The following is a 14,089-nucleotide window of genomic DNA, read 5'->3' on the forward strand; positions in this document are numbered from 1 at the left end:
TGCCTCCCTGCACTCTTCTAACATCTTTCTGGAATTTCAGTGAGGTAGAAGATGGGCCATCTCTTTCTTTTGTTTATCCCCCTCTTCCCCGTTCTTTATCACTTTTTCTAACACTCTCTTCTGTGGGACACACTGCCCACAGATATCCTCTATCTCATTAGTCCTTTTTTAGAATTCCTAGCTGAGATTCTGCCACTAAAATTATCAGTTATATCTCATGTACTGGACCATATTTTACACTCTAAGTTTTCTTTCTGTTTCAAATCACCATTTTCCCTTCCATACTGGAATGTCTGAACTGATTTCACCTCGACAAGTTTCCGTGTTGAAGACCTGATCCCAGTATTTCAGAGTGTGACTGTATTTGTCGATGAGACACTTTGACTTGGTAAGTCTCGTGAATGGGACCTAACAATGCATTTCACGCCCTTTTATGGAGACATGAGGGTAGTAGACATGCTCACACAGAAGGACTTACTGTGTGAGCACACAGCAAAGAGGAAGTCATCTTCCAAGCCCAGCACATCAGTGTATGCACCGGGACAGTTTTTCTTCAGTGTGCTTCTCTGCTTATTTTTAGTCTCTCCATGTTCAACATATTTTGGTTTATTTCCTGTTTTTTTCCCTTGCTTGCTAGCTCGCTCCTGGGATGCTTCACCTGGGATAGCTGTGAATCCCGTGTATTTTACTGTACATTGCTTTCCCCTGAGGGCTTTAGCCGGTACGTTTCTTGGTAGTCTGCCATTGAATAACAATTCAATGTACATAGACAATAAGTGTTACATGGGTTCATGTAATTTCGGGGGTTGGGAGACTTTGTGCCCTCCTTGTCCAGAAGCTGTCTTTTCTTCTTCTGTGTAGATAAGGTCCATTTTGACATCCTGTTCTTTGAAGGAGTAGTGAGTGTGTCAGCCAATTTACTGTAGCAACACAGTGTCGCTCATTGCTGAACTCCATGAGATCTGCAGGTTGATTCTTTGCTGCCCTGCTGGGGTGTTGATAATTAGCATTCATTCTAAATTTGTCAGAGAAACATATGACTGGTGGTAGAGATGCTGGTGTTTTTTTTTTTTTTTTGTTTGTTTGCCTCTATTTAATACCTGCAATTAGTCGTAGAAAACCACCAATTTTAATTTGACGGGGTATTGTCACCACGTTCTAATTTTACACCAACTAAAATTACATACTTCTTTTGGGTTGAAAAGCCTGGAGAATTGTCAAGCGAGTCTCAGGAAAGATTGTGGTAAGCATTAAAAACATGAAATATTCTGATACAAAAGCTTCCGTTAATTTTTTTGTTTGCTGAAGATTTAACTCCAAGGGAGACTGCTTGCCTCACGTTCACGAGGCCCTGGATTTGATCCCCAGAACCACAGGAAAACAAGCAAAATGCTAGAGAAGTTTCCCTACGCAAGAAGACAGCCTGTGTGGCCAGAGCCCTCTGAGAAGGGGTAGCCTAGAAAGATGTGTCCTGGGTACGTGTGCTGTGTTGCCTAATCTGTGTTTAAAACTGCTGCTCACAAAGGAGGATACAGGTTAGAAGGTTTAGTTCATACAAATCTGGCACAAGTGTAAAACATTTTAATGATTGACATTTGGCAGTGATCTTTTACAATGATATCCATGTGGTGGTGTGGTTTTCTTCCCTTCAAAGTTGTTGTCAAATTGCTGGGAATTAGAATGAAAACATTTAGACTCTAGGAAGTGTCACCTGTAGCACACTGGAAAATTCCAGGAAAAAAAAATTCTCCTAAATATCTAATCGCAGTTACCAATTGGAATTACACGGTTATAGGATATGGAAGGCCAATAAGAGGCTTGGCCTGAATCAGAGTTGGCATTTTTAAAAACTTTTATAGGTGTGCGTTTAAATGCTGGCTTGATAAACTGAAAGGAGAAATTAGTGCTTTTTAATTATAAGCAGCTTTTTGTATGGGTTTCTCAGACACCTGCTGTCACCCCCGTTTCACTCCAGTTGGAAGTCAGAGCAAGGGGTGGTAACCTGAAGGTCCTGAGGGCCTCTCTGTGCTCACTTTAAAGCTACTGATTTCCAGTACGTGACAGTTTACTGCGGGTAGGAGAGAGGGAGGGTGGCTCAATGTGAGACACTGACTGACCCACCTTCAATACCTGGCAGACAGTGCCAGGTACATCTCCCTGCTACCGGGTCCCAGTGGGATCCAGTCCCCTTCGGCCCGTGTCAACAGTGCTTATTACTTCCCAGGCATTGTGCACAGTCAGCATCTCACAGGGGAAGGAAGCCGCTGGGCAGGTCTCCTCGCTTGCTTTTGGTGGTGACTCGATCATTCCTCTTTTTATGGACGACTCCCCCCATCTTATTATCCAGAAATAACTTCAAGATGACCCCGAATTAATTTTGGAAACGTCACAGTGAGACGTTCTGCTGCTCTCTAGAGTTCTGGATGGAACTGACCCCCCACAGGCCTTTTCATTTGAAGATGATCTCATATTGCAAAGTTTTCATAACTCAGTCCATGCAAGTTTTTAATCCCCCGCATACAGGATTCTTAGTTGTTTAAGTCAGCTAGAATATCAAAGGTCTTTTTAAGCATTATGGCTCTATGGGGTGGATCCTCTCATCCCCGAATAATTTTTTGGTTGCCTCATAAAACTCCACACTCACACAGCAGTCTAGACTAAGTGACCTTCACTAGGAGTGCAGATATTGAAACCAGTCTTAATGTGGCATTTCCCACTTTCTCAGACATAGACTTTTTTTTTTTTGGTTCTTTTTTTTGGAGCTGGGGACCGAACCCAGGGCCTTGCGCTTCCTAGGCAAGCGCTCTACCACTGAGCTAAATCCCCAGCCCCTCAGACATAGACTTTTATCCTGTGCTATTTCCGCCTATGTTCGAATACGGTAAGAACTGCACTGTACACCAGCTCTCATGCTGTATTTTAGCTCACGCTTCCAAAATAAGAAACAAGCCCTTGGTGGGATTTAGACGGTATATGAACCAAGGCCAGAGTTTCTCGGTTTGGAAGCTGATCTGCCTGAGGAATATAATGTAACATCGACTTAAAATAAAATCTCTTATAGACGGTTTTTGGATGGGACGTGCTAGGGAATGGATGTCACCTCTTGGTTTTGGACTCTGTCATTTCTGCCTGGCAGCTGTTAACCTCTGGCCTGTTTTAAATCCACATGAGAAATGAGGCTGAATAGGGGAGAATTTGAGAACCATGTGACTCTGAGGCTATTCTCCTGGCATTTCAGAAATTAGAATTTATACCATTTTATTATCCCGAAATAACATCAAGACGACTCCACATTAACTTTTTTTTTTTTTTCGGGGCTGGGGATCGAACCCAGGACCTTGTGCTTCCTAGGCAAGTGCTCTACCACTGAGCCAAATCCCCAACCCCCACATTAACTTTTAAAACATCGCAGTGAGACGGTCTGCTGCTCTCTAGGGTTCTAGATGGAGCCGGCCTCTACAGGCTGTTTTCATTCGAAGATGATCGCCAAGTTTTTATACCTCACACCATGCACGTTTTTAAGCAGCTCTGCTAGCCGAGGCCATCCTTCTTCAATGAATAAATGTAATGGGATTTGTTTGTCTCTGTAATTGGTTAAAATTAGATAGGATTTAGTGTGGTAAATCTTTCACCCGAAGATCTTGATGCATCTTAGGCCGTTTTGCTTTTCAGCGTGCCCTTCTGAGGTAGTCGGTAAGTATGATGCCTCATTTTAGAGATGAGGTGCAGAGGAAGCTGGGAGAGGCTAAGACGCGTTTTCCGCATCCTCGAGCAGGTTAACAGCTGATAAGCATTACAGGCACAGCCCTCTGATTTGAGAGATGCTCCACCTCATGGGATATCCCTAGGTCTGCTCAGAACGCTGTGCGTCTGTGACTGTTCGTATAACATTAAATGCCATTGCTCCAGGGGCTGGAAGCAGACCTGTGAGGGATTTAATAGAGTCGCCATTCTCTCTATTGCCCTTAAATTAGATTTAGGGGAAGTGCGTGTGGTCGAAGCGTCCTTGCTGCATGTAAGTAAGGGCCTCCTTAGTTCAGTCCCATGAGGGTCACTGCCAGGGCTTGGGACTTCGTGGCCAGGGACATGAGGAGGTGAGGCTGAGATTAGCCATGATTTTCTGCTAATGGAGGGTCTCAGAAGCTCAGTGGGTGAGAGTATCCCTCTCCACAGTTCACTGACTGTTGTAAGGCCATGGGTGGCAGTGTTACTAGGGCTGAATAAACCTCAGAAAAGTAGGATTTGCTGCTAATGCATGCTCAACAATTGCCACAAGGACTCTGAGCTCTTTGTGAGAATGGAAGGTATCCCTAAGACAGTTTTCTTTCACTGGTAAATATTTATAGCAACGAATAATCATTCTATCTATCTATCTATTATCTATCTATCTACCATCATCTATCTATCATCTATCTATCTATCTATCTACCATCATCTATCTATCTATCTATCTATCTATCTATCTATCTATCTATCTATCTATCTATCTATCATCTATCTATCTATCTACCATCATCTATCTATCTATCTATCTATCTATCTATCTATCTATCTATCATCTATCTATCTACCATCATCTATCTATCTATCTATCTATCTATCTATCTATCTACCATCATCTATCTATCTACCTATCTATCTATCATCTATCTATCATCTATCTATCCACTTATCTATCATCTATCTCTCTATCATCTGTTATCTATCTATCTATCTATCTATCTATCTATCTATCATCTATCTATCTACCATCATCTATCTATCTATCTATCATCTATCTATCTATCTATCTATCTATCTATCTATCATCTATCTATCATCTATCTATCTACCACCATCTATCTATCTATCTACTATCTATCTATCTATCTATCTATCTATCTATCTATCTATCATCTATCTATCTATCTACCATCATCTATCTATCTATCTATCTATCTATCTATCTATCTATCTATCATCTATCTATTTATCTATCCACTTATCTATCTATCTATCATCTATCTATCTATCATCTATCTATCTACCATCATCTATATATCTATCTATCTACCATCATCTATCTATCTATCTATCTATCTATCTATCTATCTATCTATCTATCATCTATCTATCTATCCACTTATCTATCATCTATCATCTATCTATCATCTATCTATTTATCTATCATCTATCTATCCATTTATCTATCTATCATCTATCTCTCTATCATCTGCTATCTATCTATCTATCTATCTATCTTTCTATCTATCATCCTTCTCTCTATCTATCCTAAAAGTTGTATAGAAAAATGTCTTTGATTTCAAGAATCTCTGTGATTTCATCTGTTTGGGAAACTCTTGCTTTTCTGGGCAGTGAGGAGTTGTCTTGTTCTTAGGAAAACTCACGCAAATATGAAATACTTATAAAACAAAGCCTGCTACATAAAGAATGGTGAGTTGATGCTAGTTTTCATCGTTGTTCATGAAGAAGACGAGCGAGTGGGAGAGGAGGGAGAGAGGGGAGCACATATTTCAGGAAGTCTTCCGTTGTCTTCACCAAGCTCATGTGACTACTGCTGCAGCTTCCACACTGCTCTTCCCCCTTGTCACCTCAGCTTTTGCAATCCATCTCCTCGCACTGAAGCCAACGGGAGCTTAACGAAATGCAGGTCTGAGCGTGTTAATCGCCACCTCAGAATCCGTCACTCTTCTTGTGCTCAGTAGAGTTACCTGACAGGGGTGACGTAAGAGGCAGCCCCCACTCCCTCTCTGGGTTTAGTCACAGCACACAAGGTTCTCAGACTTCGGCTGGCTCCTCTTGCCCCTTCTGCTCTGTAGGTCTCCACTCCTTGCTGAGCTGAAGCACAGCTTCTACCCCTGCTCCACAGTTACGCCCTTCGCACCCGACGCTCCACCCATCTGCCAGGGATCCGTTCATATGCCTTCGGATCATTGGGAGAGCACTCAGACCTGTTTCCCTACTGTCCTACCTCCCTCCCACATTCCATTAGAATAACTCTTCCCCTCATCCTGTCTTAAGTTAAAGAGGTCAATCTTGTTTCCTCTGCTTTACCAGGTTCCATTCTTGGCACGTTATGGACGGTCAATAAGCTCACAGGAGTTAATGATACTGCACAATAGTGTGGGAAAATGCTAAATGACTGACTCAGAAAAAAAAATTGTGAGTTTTCTGAAGTGGAAACGTCTGGCCTCTTTGGAAAGAGTTATGTCAGATGATGTTTTGCTGGGGCACACAGGTGGTAGAATGTTTTGCTGGAGCAGACACACATGAAGAAAACACACGATGTTCAGAAGGAATATTACCATGGCTCCACAGACCGTGGGGCCTCGGGCTTTGCTCTGCCTTGCTAGTCTTCGATGATGACAGATATGCATTGATTTGCCTTACACTGTGAGGCTGCCGAGCTTTGCTTGTGGAGATGTCATAGCGGGACACTCACTAAAAAACAGCCCGTGAGGTTCCTGCGGCTTCTGTGGCCTTGGCTGGTCGGCAAGGATTGAGGTTTGTTCCGGATTGAACTGCCTTTGCTGGTTCACGTGTGCTGTCTGCCGAGAGGACCGGACTGCTGATATCCTGACAACCAAGATTGGACTCACCCCCCAAAGAGCTAATTCTAAACAGGTCCACTTCCCCTGTGCCCTAATAACTTTTCCTTCCACTGCCTCTGGTGGGTGGCAGGCTAGGGGAGAGGTTGGACTCAAACTAATTAGGTTGATAAAACTTTATGACTACAGTTTCTAAAAGCAGGGAACCATCCTCACTGTGAGGGCGAGAGAAAGGGCCACTGAAACAGTAGCCTACCCTGGGGTTTTTGGAATGAAGAAATTCACATACCTTCCCCTAGGGCATCAATCAGTTAGGCCGACCGCAGCCTTCATACCAGAACGCAATTCCTAGTTAACTGCTTCTCTCCTGCCAGGCGTTATCCATCTGTAAATCTAGAAGCCGCTGCTTTGTGGACCTATAGAGGTTGACAATTGGTGTTTGTCATACCCGAGTGACAGTTCGTTCTGTGCCCCTCAACTCAGCACAGCAGATCCTTAACTCCTTCAGGGACAGAGTTAGTTATATAAAACTCTTCCCGTGCCAAATGGTTGATAGCCCATATCCTCCTGGGTGTGTTCGCTGGACTTCAGTGCAGTGTGGAGGATTGAGAAGAAAGCCCTGGAGAGGCTGGAAAGGAAAGGATGGGAGGGGATGGCTGGGGGAAATGGCAAAATGGCACTATGGACCTATCTGACACAGCAGGTTACAATCGCTTATGTAAAGTATAATTGGTTTCTATTAAAAGGCTTATATCGAAAATACCCGTAGTTAATGTTTTCCCCTTTTAGAACTCTAGCTTTATCACATGGGTTGTGAGAAGTTATGAGAAGGCTGGAGGTGTCAACATGGGTGTTTTAATCCTGCCGAGCTGGACACCAACTGAGTCCATGCCAGGCCTGCACTGTGAACAGACACCATGACCAAGGCAACTCTTTATAAGGACAACATTTAATTGTGGCTGGCTTATGGGTTCCAAGGTTCAGTCCATTATCATCAAGGTGGGGGAACATGGCAGCATCCAGGCAGGCATGGTGCAGGCAGAGCTGAGAGTTCTACATCTTCATCTGAAGGCTGCTAGGAGAAAACTGACTTCCAGGCAGCTAGGATGAGGGTCTTAAAGTCATGCCCACAGTGACACACCCACTCCAACAAGGCCACACCCACTCAGAAGACCACACCTACTCCAACAAGTACTCCTAATAGTGCCATTCCCTGGGCCAAATATAGTCAAACCATCACAGAGGGGAAGGATAGTTCTGTACCTAAAAGGATTCACGGTCAAGCAGAAGTCAAGACTCTTGTACTTTTGTGCTTTCTCCATCAGAACTAAAATAATCCCACGCATCCCAGGGTACAGACTATGCTTAATACGTGTTTGAAACATTTAGTCGCAATGAAAATACCGTGACTCTATAAAAACACAGTTTTCTTCTTACATTCTTATTTCTCACTATGAGAAACTTTCCCAGGGTCAACGTAAACTGAACATTTAATCATGTGTAGCAATTTCCGTTGTAGAAAACAGTGTTTGTAAAGTATTTAACATTTGCTATTTTGGGGAGCAGCTATTGGAAAACAAAACCAATGAATTGAAAATAACCAACAGCACAGCAGCGCTTCAGGTCAGGAGTATGAGCATTAGCAGTAGTCGCAGCCCGAACACTGTAGGACTCGGTCTTTTCCAGGGAGTGGTGTGGGCTTCCTTGTCAGTGGAATGAACGCATACAACCGCCCTTTATCTTAGTCAATATTCGTGCTCAAGGAAATTCACATTTTGCACTGACTCGCCCAACACGTGCGATAGAAATGATCTTTATTGGGTACAAAAACAGAGGGAGGAGGGGATTTGTAGTGGAGCTGGAAGGAGAAAATGATTTTTTTTTGCAGAGCCTCCATCTACAGGCCTAGCATGGATAGCCTGTGTGATTAACTCAAACCATCCCCGTGATGTCCCTGCTGCAGAAGAGGGAGGTGAGAGAGAAGCAGGGCTTCAGAGGGAAAGCAACTCTGAAGTTCTCAGAGCTTCCCAAACCTTGCCCTCCCTACCCTTTGCCAGGGTGCCCTCTACAGGCCATTCCAGATGCTGCAGGGTTTGCACAGGCAGAGGCCAGTGTCCACCCCCCCCCCCCAGTCAAGCTCTCTGCAGAGCTGGAATAAGCATCAAAGAGAGGAGTATTGATAAGGTAGCTGAAGGTACCAGGGGGTGACTTGCGACATCGGTAGACAGTCTGGGTAAAAGGACCAATCCTTTCCTATAGACACGATCTACAAGGAAACTGTCTAGCCTGCCAGATCCCACTGACAAACAAAAGTGATGTGACATAGATTGTAAAACTATCACCCCGCATGACCCTAGAAGGTCACCTCTGAATATGTGTTCTTGGCACTCTTGCCTCTAATTAAGCACGAGTTGTCTTTCGATGCCTGTGAGTCACGTGGAAATAGCAGGGATGCTTCCAGGACTTTCTTTTTCCTGGTCTTTTGGTTGATAACTAGGTTTATAAAGCAGGCAAACTATGTATCTTAGTCTTGGATACTATAGCATTTAATCTGAAACAAATACAGATGAACATAAAACCATTCAGGTGGTTAACTGTTCCCCCCTGGTTATTAAATTAATGTAATTCTATTTTAGGAGAAAACCAGAATAATAAAATATTTAGAAAGAAAGAAAACCCTCATTGCTTTCTCCCTTGGGTCAGATGAACATTATCATAATTTAGTTAATTCTGTGATTTTAGTTTTAGACTTCACCTTGATTCAATGTGTAGGGTAACATTATTTTTCATTCAAGTGTGTCCATTTTTTTTCCAGGAACATCTAATTTACCTTGTGAATTAACACGCTTTTAAAAAGAATACCAAGTGGCTGGGCTGTTCTAACACGTGTGGCTCATGCTCCCTCTGCCACCCCCCACAGCTACAGTAGGGGTGACCGTCATTTCATAAGGTAACTTCCCCTTGACTGTAGCTGACTCAGACATGGAAACTTCACTCAAAATTACTGCGGGGCTTCCTTATCTTCGGTAATAATTTGATTAGCATGTTTGGAGGCTTCAGTCAACAACGGATTGATTCTGTTGCTTTGGCATTGTACTATGGTAAGTGTGGCAGGGCAAAAACCACTCAATTTGTGGCTAGGAAGCAAAAGAGAGGAAGGTAAGAGAGCCAGGTCTCATGGTCTCCTTTGAGGACACACCTAGAATGGCCTAAAGATCTTCTTCTAAGCCCTACTTCTTAAAGATCTCCCCATTTTCCATAGTTCTGCCTTGAGGACCATACCTATATAGCACATGGCTTTTAATGTACATTCACAGTCCAGTTCAAGTGTGTGTCTTGTGCCTGTGTGTGTGTGTGTGTGTGTGTGTGTGTGTGCACGAGTGTGGTGTGTGTTTTGTGTGTATGTATGTATGCATCTGTTTCTCTCTGTTTATGTCTCTGTATTTGTATGTGAATCTGTGTTTCTTTGTGTGTGTGTGTGTGTGTGTGTGTGTATCTGTGTGTTTGTGTGTGCACATGTCTCTGTGTGCCTGTGTGTATGTGTGTGCATTCATGTACGGTATTTTCATACATGTGGGCACCTGTTACATGTGGGCGTCAGTGGAGAACCATGGGCAGTGATCTTCAGATACCTTCTGCCTTTCTGTTTGAAGGCGGATCTCTCACTGGCCTGGGGCTTTGCTGCACAGAACAGGCTGATCCACCATGTTACAGAGCTTCTCTTGCCTCTGCCTCCCGGCTTATCCTCCTTGGGATTGAAGGTGCCCACCATCATTCCTGGCCCTTCACACAAGGATGGAAACTCACTCCTCGTACTTTCAGTGTAAGCAGTTTTACTAAGTCATAGTCCAAGCTCTCAGCTTGTTTATTAAAAGAAAAATTTAACCAAATGTACAAAATAATGAGGTTCATGATGACTTCTTCACACACACACACAGCACACAGACACACAGACACACAGACAGACACACAGCACACACACACACACACACACACAGCACATAGACACACAGACACACACAGCACACCCCCCCCACACACACACCAAGCACAGCCCTTGTTTACAGTCACACATTACCTTTGCTCTCTTGCTCCTCCCCTCAACGGCTCCCCTTCTGCTTCTATAATCTGAGTGTGCCAGTGCCTGTGTGTTTGCATGCATGTGTGTGTGCATGTGTGTGTATGCAAAATCTGTGCTTTACATACGGGAAGATATGCATCTTTCTGAATGTGACTGACTTCACTTTATGGTTTTCTTCTTGGCCTGCTTTCTTTATCCTCTCATCGGGAGGTTGACTTCCTACTCGGCTCTTACAGACGACAGTACTACAGCAAACGTGGACGTACAGGTGCCTCTGGTGTGTGCTGATGGATCTCTTTTGGGATCTACCCAGGGACAGTAGAGCTAGTCCCCAAGTGTTTGAGTTTTAGATGTGTTGAGGACTGTCTGTGTTGAACCTGGTAAGTTCTAATGTATCCTCAGTGTTGTGGAGGCTCCTGCACTGGGGACGGAAACTTAGAAACCACGAAAGCGTCCACTTAGCTTCCTTCCCAGTTTTGCTTCTTTGGACAGTGAGAGGAGGTCTCCGCATGGTTCACCAAACACCCACCCTCCTCTGAGGCTGGCTTCAGATGCTGCACGAAAGGCTCTGACTGGCCTCCCGTTTTAATTATTACTGGTTTTCATTATTTCTTCTTCATGTATACTTCTATATGGGCACTTTTCTTTTCCCTCGTCTTCTTCATTCTCCTCCTCCACCTTTCTCATAACCTTTATTTTCCTAGGTTCTATAAATTACTGTGACAACTATGAGACAGCCGCACCACTTAACTCAGCTTCTGGTAAGAAAACCTTCTATCTAACCCAAGAATAGCAAGTCAGCCATTCCCTTCCCCATTTTTGGCTTCAGTCTGGAGGACTCCTTGGTTTTCAGGCATCCGGAAGCATTGGCAGCTCGTTTCAGAAAAGTGAGGACTATAATGCTAATTTACAAATAAAAGATTTGAAAATCCAGACATAAACGATGTCGTTATCATGGAAAAATTTTTGGTTTCCTCTTTGGCAGTTGTGTTTCTCTACTGACATCTGTGAGATCTGTCTGTGGAAGGTTATCATTCAAAAGCAGGGGGGTATGGATTAAAAAAGGAAAATGGGATTAGGAGAAGACTCTTAAATCAGTCTCTGACGCACCCATACTAATACTCGTAATTCATTTACTGATTCCTCCAAGATCATGTTACTTTCATACATGAACTAATGAACTGACTAATTTTGACAGTTTAATAGACTAAAATAGCATTTCTTAATAGTTTCCATATTTAAAGATTCCAGATTCCGCAGTCTTGTGCATGTGCATGTTATTTTCATAGTATGGAAGGGCTGTTTAAAGGCTGTCCATTTGTGTCGAAATGAAAATGTGAACCACTAGAGGGCACTGTGGACAAACTTTTGTCCTTGGTGTTCACTGCCAGAATTTAGTCAGTTACCTTCACCTGTTGTGGTGGTTTGAATAGGTACGGCCCCTATAGATTCATGTGTTCGAATGCTTGGCCCAAAGGAAATGACACTATTAGGAGGAGTGGTCCTTTTGGAGGAAGTACATCACTGTGTAGGTGGGTTTGAGGTCTTAGATAAATGCTCAAGTCTGGACAATGTGATCCAGTCTCCTCTTGGCTGCCTGGGAAATCCAGCCTCCTTCTGCTGCCCACAGATCAAGATGTGGAACTCCCAGCTCCTTCTCCAGCACCGGCTCTGCCTGGACGCTGGCACGTTTCCCACCATGATGATAATGGACCTCTGAGACTAAACCAGCCTCAGTGAAATGTTTTCTTTACCGGAGTTACTCTGGTCATGGAGGCTCTTCACAGCAATAAAACCCCAACTAAGACACCTGTACTTATCCAAATAATTGTTTGCGAAGAACTTCATAACTCAGAAAGCATTTTTTTCTCTTGGAAGTAGCAATTATACAGTATGTTCATACGCCTTCGATATGCCATTAAACTGTCCCCAATGTAATTGTAGAGCTCCGGTTTTTGTTGTTGTTGTTGTTGTTGTTTTTTTTGCAATTGGAAATTAACAATAATGATAACAAATATGGCCCTCCTAATATGGTCATACAACTCGTGTAGATATAATAGATATATATGAAGTTTCTAGACTCCACCCATAGAAGCTCTTTGGTGTATGGAACAAATGCGTACCATTCATCCTCAAAAGCATAAACAACAACAAAATACCCAGAAGACAGCAGCACAGGCTTCACTTCCAATTTTGGCATGAACAGCGTTCATGGGCTCTGTCCCCGGGGCCCACCTGCCGAATTGGCTTTCCCATGGCTTCTGTTCCACTTCTGTGCTTGACTCTAGCATTTCTTGATTCTTCCAAATTTCAACCCAGCCTGTGGCTCTTTCTCTTATCCCCCCTGCCCCAGGCTGGCAAGAACAGTTTCTTATAACTACTGTCCACTGTTCAACTGCTCCTTGTGGGAGCAGGCCTGTCCCCATGGCGCCACAGAGTCTCTGTCTTCCTGCCTTGGACTCTGTTCCTAGGTCTCCACCTGGCTAACACTGCCCAAGCCTGTATTTCAGCCGAGGATTTTAAACTATGTCGGAGAGAAAAGGCAAGTTAGCAGTTCATTCCTCACACTGATGGCTGCCATTCTCTTCCTTCTTTACTAGAAACAGAAAGTTATGGTGCCCTCTTTTCCTCAGAGCTGGGGGTGGGGGTGGGGGAGAGGGATGAAGGTGAAGGTGAATGGTGAGCCAAGTACCCTGAAGAAGCCCAAGGGGAGCTGCCTGGACAGAACGGACCACCTTCCTCACCTCCTCAGAACTGGCCACCTTCCTCACCTCCTCAGAACTGGCCACCTTCCTCACCTCCACAGAATGGACCACCTTCCTCACCTCCTCAGAACTGACCACCTTCCTCACCTCCTCAGAACTGGCCACCTTCCTCACCTCCACAGAATTGGCCACCTTCATCACCTCCTCAGAACTGGCCACCTTCATCACCTCCTCAGAACTGGCCATCTTCCTCACCTCCACAGAATTGGCCACCTTCATCACCTCCTCAGAACTGGCCACCTTCCTCACCTCCACAGAACGGGCCACCTTTCTCACCTCCTCAGACTGGCCACCTTCATCACCTCCTCAGAACTGGCCATCTTCCTCACCTCCACAGAATTGGCCACCTTCCTCACCTCCACAGAATTGGCCACCTTCCTCACCTCCACAGAACTGACCACCTTCCTCACCTCCACAGAACGGGCCACCTTCCTCATCTTGAACAGAAGGATTTCCTAGAGGTGGGGTGTATCACATCCTAGAGATGTGACAGGGAAGTACAGGTAAAGCTGGTGGCTGGGGGTGAGGTGGGTGTTGGGGAGTGGCTCTGTTGGGAAAGGGACCTACGGGGAAGCCTCAGGACTTGAGTTACACCTCCAGGATCTGTCTACGCAGTGAAAGGAGAGAAGCGACTCCTAGCAGACACCCTCTGACCTCTTCATGTGTGTGGTGTCATACACTCACAGGCAAAATAA

The 14,089-nt window shown here is 44.3% G+C and overlaps 1 protein-coding gene across 1 annotated transcript in view; it reads left to right on the top strand.

Moving 5' to 3' along the window:
- Tmem117 (transmembrane protein 117) overlaps positions 1-14,089 on the top strand; it is a 468,392-nt gene that overhangs the window by 124,791 nt on the left and 329,512 nt on the right.

The sequence above is a fragment of the Rattus norvegicus genome, chromosome 7 (assembly GCF_021556685.1).
Source record: "Rattus norvegicus strain SHRSP/BbbUtx chromosome 7, alternate assembly SHRSP_T2T, whole genome shotgun sequence".
Classification (NCBI taxonomy): Eukaryota; Metazoa; Chordata; class Mammalia; order Rodentia; family Muridae; genus Rattus; species Rattus norvegicus.